General features: G+C 34.2%; 1 protein-coding gene across 1 annotated transcript in view; it reads right to left on the bottom strand.

Annotated features, from left to right (window-relative positions):
* Positions 1-12,459, bottom strand: part of LOC110374373 (gonadotropin-releasing hormone receptor) — an 81,533-nt gene that overhangs the window by 56,587 nt on the left and 12,487 nt on the right. Inside the window, exon 2 of the mRNA XM_049846597.2 lies at positions 1,290-1,372. The gene's annotated coding sequence lies outside the window, so the exon portion shown is untranslated. The remainder of the gene's footprint in view (positions 1-1,289; positions 1,373-12,459) is intronic.

The following is a 12,459-nucleotide window of genomic DNA, read 5'->3' as shown; positions in this document are numbered from 1 at the left end:
CGAATATGGAGGAAGACGAATAGTTTCCAACTGCAGTTCCTGAAGAGTTAAAACGGTTTATTTTGCTGTATGAGGCCTCGCGTTGTCATGGAGCAATAGCGGTGAAGGTCGATTCATGAGTCGTGGCTGTTTTACTGCTAATTTTTCAACATTATTCGGTGTTCGGCTGGGTATCTGGGTAGTTTGACTAGGATCGGCGTTCACCGTCTCTCTTAATTTCTCGTTAATCACCTGTCAGGCGGTCTTTCTCATGGCTCGTTCTTCAAGTCGAAGTTTCCACCACGAAAGCGTTTAATCCAAAATCGCACGGCGCGTTCTTTAGCAGACACCTCTTCAAATGCAGCATTGATATTGCGGACTGTTTCTGCCGTTCAATCCCGCGTCGGAACTCATATTCAAAAATTACTCAAATTTTCGCAGTATCCATCTTTCTTGTTTAAGTTGAATAACAAAAACAATTGAACATCGATAATCAAATGTTTCACATTTTTTAAAAGAAGAACATCACAGAAACCACGTGAAAAAAGTTCCATTCGAAAACCTCAAACCATGAAGACTCTATGGCAATTCAAAAACCTACTAGAATAAAGGACGTGGCACATTGCAGCAGCACCGCAATAGCACGGCTCCACACCAGCATTTAAGTTGTCATTCAATTTAGAGCATTAAATCGTGTATATTATAATATATTTCGTAATGTCAATATGAAAAAGCCAACGGCGAGCAGTCAGCGTGCTTGCCGCTTCCACACAACTCGACTCGCCGCCCGCGTGCTGCAAGCGAGCGGTCCTCATGCGTACAGCGCGCCGACGGCGTGCTAATTGCGCGCCGACTCCGAGCCGGCTGCGAAACAACGTCATTACGTCGTGTTCAATCATAACATCAATCATAATCGTCTTAAAATAATATTGAGTTTGCGGTGACAGCAAGCTTACACCTCGCGGCCGGCGCGCCGACGGCGAGCGGACGGCGCGCCGACGGCGAGCGGACAGCGCGTGGTTGGCGCGCTGGCAGCTAGCCGTAGCCTTAATTCGAGGCGACGCCGTGCTGCTGCCGTGCTGTTGCCGCGCTGCTATAATGTGCCACAAGCTTAAAACGGCAATTTCATACTTTAACCCCTAATATTATTCTAATTAGTCTAACTTAACTGCTTGTGTATCTCTAATTATAAAACATTAGAAAATCAATTGTGTTTCGCTTATATCTACGCTCGGGTATACATAAAACGGGTTATAGATTAAAGATTGTGAAAATATGTATTGTAAATACAATTTTCTTTGTTTACTTACGTTATTGCAGTGTATGGCGTTGAACCATGGTGCAGCTATTGCGTAGAATTCCAGTGCTGTGGCTATTGGTAATCCAAACGTCCCTGGAAAGAATATTTCATGTTAAATTTTGTATATAAGAAGAATAAATTTTAAAAGTACATTAGATTTTAATAATGTCCTGTAGGTATAACGTCACCAAAACAAGTCTTCAAAGGTGTGATCGGTATTTTCAATTATCAAACATACTTCACCTTCAAAATGACAAACAATTGTTGAAGTATTCTTATAAATATTTCTGATTACTGAATCCATTACATATGTAATACCATGCTTGTGAGGTTTTTATATTAAGTTTTAAGTTTTACGAGGATTATAATATTTCAATGTTTTGATAAATACATTATCTGTGTGCAAATCATATCAGTATAATTAATGAAATAATGCATAATTTAACGTCATTCATGCGAAGCCCGAAGCATCACATTTACTCTTTTATTTTCATTAAAAGCTGAGCTTATTCTTAATACATTTAAATAATTTTCTGCGAACTGATTATAAAGTTCGTTCCAATCTGAAGTCAATTTAAGTCGGTCCATCGGTTGTTTAAGCTTATCAGCGTAATACAAAATTATGTTTTAAAATAAGCTTGGAACTTCTTCGAATTGTATAATTTAATCATTCAGTAATCTTCTCAATCAAATTGCGATTGAACTTTAATTTTTCGAGACATATTTTATTTTAAAAATAGAATTGTGATATAAAATAAAAATAGTACCTTCCCAAAATTATATTGTAATTATGTTAAATAAACTTCACTAGTGTCAGCTTCAAAACAAAAGTGCAGAACAAAAAGAACAAAGAAGAAAAAAGTAAAAAAAGGTTTCATTTTCTGTCCATGAAGTTTAGACGTTTAACATCTAACATGACTTCTGTTTGAAATCATGGAAAAATGGAAGCTTGGTACTTAAAAGAAATTCTATAAAAGATCCACAATATATAAGATTGTTTCGTAGACATGTACCCATATTCGCAAAAATAAATATGTAGATTTATATGTTTTTTTTGGGTTTTGATGCAAAGATAAAGTTTTGAATAGATATGATGAATAGGTTATTGGAAATAAGTCAAAAATTTACGGAGGAAAAAGTTAAGTGAACAAGATCTTGTAAATGATAGAAGTTATTGATGACTTTCAAAGCCCCAAAGCAGTTAGAGATTTAATAAAACACGCAATACAGACATTAAAGACAGTAATACTAGTAACATCGTTTACAGATTACAATTCAACCCAAACAAACATTTCTAAGAAAAGCAATTTTATCAATTTATTTTTTTCATGCTAAAATTCTTTGCCATAAATAGTATGTTGGATGGTTTATTTTTATTTAAATACGTAGGATTTTTAATTCAAGTTTTCATGGAATAGAATACTATGAAGATTTTTTTATTCTTACAATGAATCAAATTTAGGTAGAAATTACGTTTACAAATATTTTTACAGGTTCATCTACGCAGCATTTCTCTTTTGTTTTGTGAACAGGTGATCATCCTCCATGACTAAATAAAGTACCTAAAAGACAATAATTTACCGTATTAAGTTTTAGAAAAAGCTACTTAGAATTTTACTACTGTACAATAAAACCAGTATTATCATAACGTGAAATTCACTTAACAACGTAATACGACCCACGTAATCCAAGCCAATAAAATTACCAAAAACCTATAAATCTTTCAGCCATCCCCTCAAGGAGATGTTTTACGCCCACAATACACCAATTAGAATATTAGGTTTCAGTGTAGATAGCAAACTTAGCGCTTTAGTTCAGTTTGATCTCGATTACTTGAGCGTGAAGGTTAGTCGGTTATTAAACCAATAGTTTCAATGTTAATTGTAAACAGGATACCTAATTGTTGATTTAGGGTCAGTGAATTAGTGTAAGCATCAGATGCTGATATAAGCATTTTATATTGTAAAGTTAAATTCTACTACGTTTGCAAGCAAATAAAAATATGTTACATAAGCACTTAGCTAGACTATAGACGATTTTATAAAGCTAGACTAGAGACGATTTTATAATTATAGATTTTGCCTACATTAACCTTATTTGTTGTGAGTTCATTGTAATGTTTCAGGTATTTTTGCTTATGCACTGTAATATGTCCTCCGCAACTGGCTGATCTCAACATCGACATCATCGACATCATCAGGAATTCCTTATAGTGCTGCTAAATAATTTATGATACAATTAAATTAGCAAAGAAAGCAAATCGCAGTATCAACAAGTTAATTACAACAAACAGTCAGATAATTCAAGCGAAATGAAGATCTGTAGGTACTTTTTTCCGCCCGACATTTCCACTTTGTAAACTTTTATATCAAAGATATTTTTCAAAGAGAATTTTTCTCCAATTATCCGTGAAATGTTTTTAATCCGTTCTGAATGAAATATTTCGCGTGACTTATGTTCTTTTGATGTAAGAAGATAACGAATTTTCAGTTCTATTTGATCTCGAAAAGCTGTATGTCGTTCCTAGTCCACATATTGGTTAGTAATGAAACTGGTCCACTAATTGGATTTTCGAATTTATGTCTTTCTGATAAAAATATATGATACCTATTCGATTTATACCTTTAGATCGTTAGAGATACAATTGGAAACACACATCGAATAATCACACAATCTTTGGTGACGAATAAACCTAATTTCAGCAATATTATCCAATTAATACAATAACGCTAACGTTACACTGACACAATACGTTGTGATATTAATGTAGAAGAAAATTACATAACCAATAACCAACCTCTAGAAAGGATCTTCTTTTTAGCATTTACAATGGATTATTTAATAACAATACAGAAAACAGCAAATCCAAATCCGTCATTAGACCTGTCGTCCTGTATGGATCGGAGTGTTGGGCATTGAAAAAGAGGGACGAGAAGAGAGTGCATGTAACAGAAATGAGAATGCTGAGATGGATGTGTGGTGTTACAAGAATGGATAAAGTGAGGAATGATTACATTAGAGGAAGTCTGAAAGTAGCGCCAGTTACAGAAAAGATGAGAAGTAGAAGATTGACGTGGTATGGACATGTAATGAGGAGGGATGATACGCATGCAACAAAGTGTGTGCTAAGTATGAATGTAGATGGATGGAGAGGAAGAGGAAGACCTAAGAAAAGATGGATGGATTGCCTGAAAGAGGATATGAATAGGAAGGGAGTGAGTGTCAGTATGACGAGTGACACGGGAAAATGGAAGAAAATGACATATTGCTCCGACCCCAAGTAATATTTGGGAACAGGGCAGGAGAAAGAAGAAGAATACAGAAAACAGCAAAAATACATATTAGTTGATAATATCAGCTAAATTAAAGAAACTTATTGCTGATATGGAAAACATTATCGTGACAAATGATAGCATCCACATAACAGTGTAATAGGTTTTGCTAATAACATTCGGCAAACGGCACACATTTGCCAAATTAAGTAACAGCAATTTCCTATAACAATGTTTTATTTCTTTCATGAATGGGCTTCACCCATATTTATGTTCATTTAGATTACCTGCACACTACAAACTTTTAGTCGGGCGATAGTTGCTTTGGGCTCATAATTCGGTATGACGATGAATGGAAGTAGGCACGTTACGACGATCAAGTATGTATTCGGTATCAAACCGACTAAAAACTTTGGTTGAATTCACAATTTTCTAAACAATATTTTTTTCTGACCACCGGACCAACAATCGGCCGATTATTCAATCTTCAGTATGTGGGTAAGCTTAGGTGAGCCTACTAATGATAAAATGTGTAATAGTCATTAAGGTAAATGGGCGAATAATTACAATAAATGCCACTTCTATAAATAAATGAAATTGGTTAATATTCTAGCCTATGAGTCTAACCCAAACTCAATACATAATTGCTAGTGGGAAAAGGCTAGACAGATGATGATGATGATACCTACATAACTGCTTTGTGTTTATTCAAATAAACGATATTTGCCTACTTTTAAAAGGGGCTTTTTTATCTAGTAGGTAATAACGATAAATGATCACACATATGTATATAGCTAATTTATGTGAAAGACTATTTTAAGTACAGTTTTATACGTAAATAAACTACGGGTCATTAATAAGAGCATTGTGAGTGACATCGAAGGATTTATAAGATTAATGATTTGTAAACCGCCCTACATATTTATAAAACGTAGCAATCATCATTTGCATTTAGTTTCTAAGTACAATCACATACAAAAATGTTTTTCCGAAGAAAAATACATGTATCTACTTATCATATCATATTTCATTCCACATTTTGAACTCTGTTTTTGTGTGATTTATGGTACTAAAATGACGGTAGTTTTTTATTTGAAAAACGTAAAGTATCAAGGCATATCATTTTGCCATACGAGCACAAGATACCTACACGTTATTTTACAAAATCAATAGAAAATGTCGGGTAAATTTGTTGATTTTCTTTGCGTTCCTCCTTCATCGTTTTCACCTGATTGTACGTTAATTTCTTCAGAAGCTGTTTAACGATCCGTACGTTATTTAGGAGCCCCCCTAATGATGCCAATCCTTAATCTAAAGATAATAATGGAGCACGGAAAATAATAAACGCGGGTTTAAGCAATTATGTTGAAAGAAAGGCCACGGTTGCTTTCAAACACGCGTGGTTTAGCTCCGATAAAACTAGGCCTAGTTATACGACTCCTAATATAATCTGTAACATAAAAACCATCTGCTATTCTCAACACCCAGTATAGCAATACAATACAGCTATATTAATATTAAAACTCGCATCTTTTATGAAACGTTTTTATTTGTGAAACCGGAAAATAAACACACATGCATAATATATGGGGTCGTACCTTAAGTATATTTACGTGGCTAATGGCATCGAACATTTATTTTGAAGCAGCTAAAAACATACGGAACAAGGATAAATATGCAACCGAATTTCCCTGAAAACGCCAAAACTCGTGTAAAGAGAAATGAAGTTCCCGGTACATCCATTTTAGACGTAGGCTCGGTTTCATGAATTCCTGTACTGATTACGCTGAGAATATTCTGTCGACAGCTCGCTTTGGGAATTAAACCTGAGACCTTATGGCCTCTACAACATACAGAGTTGCTGCCAGGTAAATGTCAGCTTGAATCCGTCAATAGAATGACAGAAATACAGTGGCAAAACCTTCTAGTGTTTATGTCTCTGGAATCACAATAAGCTACAAGATTGTAAGTTGAAAAAATAAAGAAATTGTTACTTATGACGCTATCTGCCAAATAAGGCAAATAATTTCTGTAATTCCCGCGAACTGTGAAACCAAAAGTTATTGTTTATTTTTTAGATCAAGCAATTTATCAGTTTGCGTAAAGACGGTCAACAATAATAACTAATATACCGTAGGTATATAAAATATAAAAAGGTTATGATGCGTACTTGAAGGGTTGACATACCGCTACCGAATACTCCCAAATAATAAAATTAAAGTAGGGATCAACCGGTGCAAAATTCCTTCAAAATGCACCTTTTGCATTTACCAACGATAATGATAAACGCTCTAAACGCAAAGTAAGCAAATTAAAATGCAAAATGCGTTTCTGGTTTATGTTTTCTGAGCTAAAACCGTTCGGTTCGAGCTAACAAATATGCGGGCGTGGATATTTTACAAATTACCCACACCTTTTTAAAGTGCATATCACTAGTGGTTGGCAATGTTACCTCATTTTAAATTCTCATATTGGAAAGAATAAGAGAATGATGTTCATATCTATATGAATCCACTTTAAAAGTAATTATATTATTTCGGCACGCACTTCAACATCCTATAAAACTAATACTTTAACAGACACTAAGTAGACCATAACATGCATAGTTAGAAAGCCTAGCTCTTATAGAAATAACCATGTTAGTTACGTAATTCATACACGTGCACCATATTCTATACTGACATGTAGTATTAAGCTTGCAGGATATTAATATTTACATCGTATGAGAGACAAGTTTTATCAAAATATTCTGTACACCGACCGAGGCTGGTGTTTACATATTTATAAAAAAAGCAATTAATCCGTCTTTTAGGTAAATAAATAAATAAATATAATAAATAATGAACACGTAATGTTTCCTTTCTCTCATAAACCAATAACAACGAAGATACAACACAATTGAATTTACAAAAAAGAAATTACATCACTTCTAAGTACAAGTTATACATAGACGACGTCACGATCCTACTCTCTCGATCTTGTTTTGTTTTGTTAAAATAAGATACAATGTACCTACAACACACACTAACACAGCGCACGATACTTCAAATTTTCTCTCTGTTCGAAGTCATCCTACTTCTAACCTACTGCACTTGTTAATGGACAGGCCCACATTAAAACTTATTGTAACAACGTATAAAGAGCTTTATGAGCAATTGAGTTGCATCATTTAAACGTCACTTCAAGCTACCTGTTGATAATCTCAATCAACTGCAGTTTCGTATCTACGTACACAGTAATAAAGTTGTTCAAACAAGCTTTATAACAGTCAAAACGTCTGGCAAACAGCCCATCCAATGTTTGTTATGCTAAAGAAGATCGCTAGGAATTCCATTCAAATAATCAAGTTCAATGGTTTGCTAAGAAAACAAATGACGTTTGAGATCAACATAAGGCGACGAATTGGTAAACAATAATTCCATAACCGGCACGCGCATCTAAGGCGCCAAGAGGGGACGGAGCGTCTGAGCAGGGCGAGGATTACAATACGCGCGCTAGCTACTAAAAGTCGTAAGCGACAAAATGGTTTAATTTTTCTCTGTTATAAAAGTTACCTAATCATGTTTTGAAGTCTAACAAAATAAGGTTTATATCATGAACTTTCAGGTAACCAAGTTGTATTTTGATCCGTTTTGTATTTACTGAGAAAAATTGAGATCCTTGGCGCCAAAATTTTCAATTCGTCCTCTTAAATAAAGTTCGATTACAAATCCGCAATTTTAAACCAATATTTCGTTCGTGGTGTTTTTAAGCAGGAGTTTTCGTGAATTCCGTAGAAATCAAAGTCAACATTTCTTTAAGGGTCGTCATTAATTTCGGTCGATTTCCTCGTGTTAACGTTATCGGCTCTTGCCGGTTTTAGATAGACATCGCTTAAGTTTTTCCATCGCTTTCAATAAAGACTTTTTGGTCCTTCCTCACAAAAAAATATTCGAATGTTGGCTTTTTGTAATAAAACACAATCGGCCCATACCTTGACAGCAAATCTTTAGAATTGTGTTCGGGATTGTTACCTTGAATACGGGCCGATATATACAGACAGATATAGTATTTTGTAAAGAAAGTACCAATACATTGGACGTGACTACACGTGCGGAGTAAAGGCAAATGTTAGCAAGAGCCTCGCATGCTGGAATTTGTTTACCTGTATCTACATAGATTGAACATAGCTATCGAATCGTCAAAAATGTATCTTCTTCATTGCAAAAAGGAGTTGTAATATCGAAATATTGTAATGGTACTAAAATTGCTGTAGATACTTGTATAAGATACACCAATTTATTGGATTTTATTACCTGAGGGAAACCAAATTTTCTTATAGAACTAAAATTAGTACAGAATTATAAGCGGTGTTTTATCCGTATAGATCGTTTTATGTACTTTGATTTGAAGGAAAACTGCATAAATCAAATAATCATTCTATCGTAATGTACGATCCCATTCTTCAATCGCGTAATGATAACGACGGGAACATTAGGAAAGCTTTATGCACTAACATAAATCTATGGATATACATTTCAAACTAATGTTCTAGTTAGATGGTCGTTTAGTAGAAATTCTTCTAGGATTATACTCTACAAAAGGAAAAAATAAGATAAAGTAATAACAATTACAAATTATGTGTATTCTAAAGTATCTTTCATTGCCTAATTTGAGTATTATTTTTATTTGAAGAGAACAAGAAATAAAACGAAATTCTAGATAATCCTAATATTTATTACTAAAAAGATATCTTTACTGACGGTGAAGATTATTACTGTAATAGGTGCTAAGGAGAAATTGTATGTTAAGCTTACTAGACAATTACTTAGTACGTTAGAACAGTCCGTAAAATGTTGCTTTTGAGAGACAATAAACATAGAAGTAATGTGCTAAGCAGTAAACAACAGCTCTTTTTCGCGTTGTTGGCCAGATTTCTGTGTTATTATTGTAAAATAAATAATTCTTATATACCTAGATACATAATTAGTGTAGGAGTTCTAAAATTGGGCCCTTCTTATACATACAATACACCTACCTACGGTTATGACATGAAACGGATTAGTACACGGGATTATGACAGGTACTCAGTCACATTAAAATGATTTGTCTGACCTTTACAAGTTACATTTATCAGAAGTATTTATTTTTATAATTCAATTACGAAAAGGTTGGAAACATTTTGAGGCTATTTTTAATTTTAATTCAACTTTGTTTTTGTTTAATTCCATTATTTTGGAGTGGCATAGCTAACTCGATTAAGCATTTTAAAGAAGAAATTAAATATTAGAAAGAAGTTGAAAATAATTTCAACAGGATTTATTTCGGAAAGTGAATCAGGAAAAACACCACATGTTTACACAAAAATATGATAATTGAGGCTTCGAAGAGTTTACAGAGGAGATAAAAGCTGAGATAAGTAGATTATTTTGTTCTTTATTTTATTCAGGGAGGAAGAGAAATGGGTATCAAATAATGGAAGTTGTCTATCCCTTTTATATTTTCAACGCGACTCCGCTCACTTTAATAATGCCGTCTCGTGCAATTTGGAGAATTGGAATTGAATATTTCGTCAGTCTTTTGGCAAAACATACACACATTTAGTTTTAGTTGTCTAGGCTAGCTATCATAAAAACATTATATCCTCTTATTAATAAACACGGGTTAAAGTTAAGAAAGAAGTAACCATACAGTTTTACTGGTTATAACTTGGTTTAACTTCATCCCATGTTCAATTAGGTATAAGAGAGACAATTTCTAGCAATATTACTCATATCCACGACAACATTAGTTTCCTAAATTCCAATTAAATAAATGCCCAATAAGTACTGATAACTACAATCATGTAGTCGGACTTAAAATAACCCATAGTATATTATAGCTGAATACTATTTTGGGCGGCTTGACGACCTTCTATTCTAAACTACAATGTGTGACATTGTCCAGTCTGAATTTCAATGGCAGTGTGACGAATTACACAGACAAGTATAATATCGTACTATGGTATACTATTACTATTATTACTATTAGTAGTAGTTTGTATGTACTTTCTAAGTATATCTTAGACACCATTGACTGTGTTTCGGATGGCACGTTAAACTGTAGGTCCCGGCTGTCAGTGAACATCCTTGGCAGTCGTTACGGGTAGTCAGAAGCCAGAAAGTCTGACACCAGTCTAACCAAGGGGTATCGGGTTGCCCGGGTTACTGGGTTGAGGAGGTCAGATAGGCAGTCGCTTCTTGTAAAGCACTGGTACTCAGCTGAATCCGGTTAGACTGGAAGCCGACCCCAACGTGATTGGGAAAAGGCTCGGAGGATGATGATGAGGATGATGGTATACTATACCTATTTTTACATTAGATTCGTCCCCTATATTTAAAAGTTATAAATAAAAATAAAAAAAAAAACATCTTTCCAAGTTGACTGTACTTGTATATTATTTGTTTATTTAGACAGAACATCCTTTGTTCATATCTTTGATACTGCGTCTTCAAAACTGATACCATTCAAAGTATTACTCAATTTGAGCTAATGTAATAAATTCAATTGCAATCTTATCAAAACAGAGCCATTTCTACAATATTACAGCTATCTCTATAAAACTGGAGTGACTTTTAGTCTGACTCATCTAAGCTAGTTCGACATCTGTATGATGGAATAAAACTTCAACAGTTCAAATAAACTTGGAATATGGAAATACCTAGAACAATTTATTGTTTGTTCAAGAAAAGAACAAGAGTTCAATAAACTATAATAATACTTCAACTTGTCCTTGCAGTCATTTACAACGTAAAGCATCTACTTTGCTCAAAAGTCAAACTAGCAAATATTACAGAAGAGTATTTTCTTAAATTTTAGATATTATACTCTCGCATATAAGAGATAACGAAATTTCAGTTCGTAAAAGCTGATGAGTGTTAGCAATTCTGCACAAGATATCAAATGTAGTCGAACATTTTTGATCCTAATATTTTATTGGACAAAATAATGTAGGTAAGTAGTGAGCTAAGTACAGTTTAAAGTTTAGGCTAAAGCGGTGGCTAATAAAAGTATAAATGAGTATAGTTATCGGCACGAATCTTGAGCTCTGACCTACATCTGCGCAGAAGTGCTTTATTAGAACCAATCCCGAGTGACGGCTATGACGCGGTGCACTGCGGGCCAATCACCGTTTAAGCCCGCCCCCGCGCCTCACTTCATATCACTAAAGGGTCTCAATAAATTACATCTGCGCAGGTGAAGGTCCAGAGCTCAAGATTTGTGCCGATAACTATAATAATTTTATGCCAGCATTGTATGCATGTTCACTTTTAATTTGCGTCTGAACACTGAAAGATTATACAACATTTAAACATTATTTCATGAAAAACTCCTGGGAATTGTGCTTATTTATGAGTTACAATTAATATAAATTTCACATACACTATTTCGATCAGTATTAATTAATCGAACAGGACAATTTTATTATGATCACCACGCCTGAATTGACATCACTGTTCGGAGAGAATTATATTCCGAATCCGAATAATAATAATTAACCAAGTACATTTTAGTACATTTTCGATACATGTGATACTGTGCACATACATGCCAAATTATTGAAAAAAAATATATATTTATTTGTTGGTTTTAAAATATTTACTTAACACACATTGACATTATAACTCAACACATAGATAGTTTGGGTTTCAAAGGTCAGAAGGCTTCATGTAAAATATTGATACTGAGCCGCAATAAGTCACACTGAAAGCCGGTCCTAAGCTACTTGGTTGGGCCTTAAATAAAGGTTGTGGTTATAATACAAATTACCAGTATTAAAACGACTTTACGAACAAAATGTGGAATAGAAAGGCATATCTAGACACACGGCAGTGTGTCCGCCAAGTTCGAGCAAAAACGGCGACACACCGGCCGTGGGTTATATTACAC

Source organism: Helicoverpa armigera, chromosome 17 (assembly GCF_030705265.1).
Source record: "Helicoverpa armigera isolate CAAS_96S chromosome 17, ASM3070526v1, whole genome shotgun sequence".
NCBI classification, from domain to species: domain Eukaryota; kingdom Metazoa; phylum Arthropoda; class Insecta; order Lepidoptera; family Noctuidae; genus Helicoverpa; species Helicoverpa armigera.
Note: the sequence above shows the minus strand (reverse complement) of the source record. Positions and strands in the feature narration are given on the sequence as shown.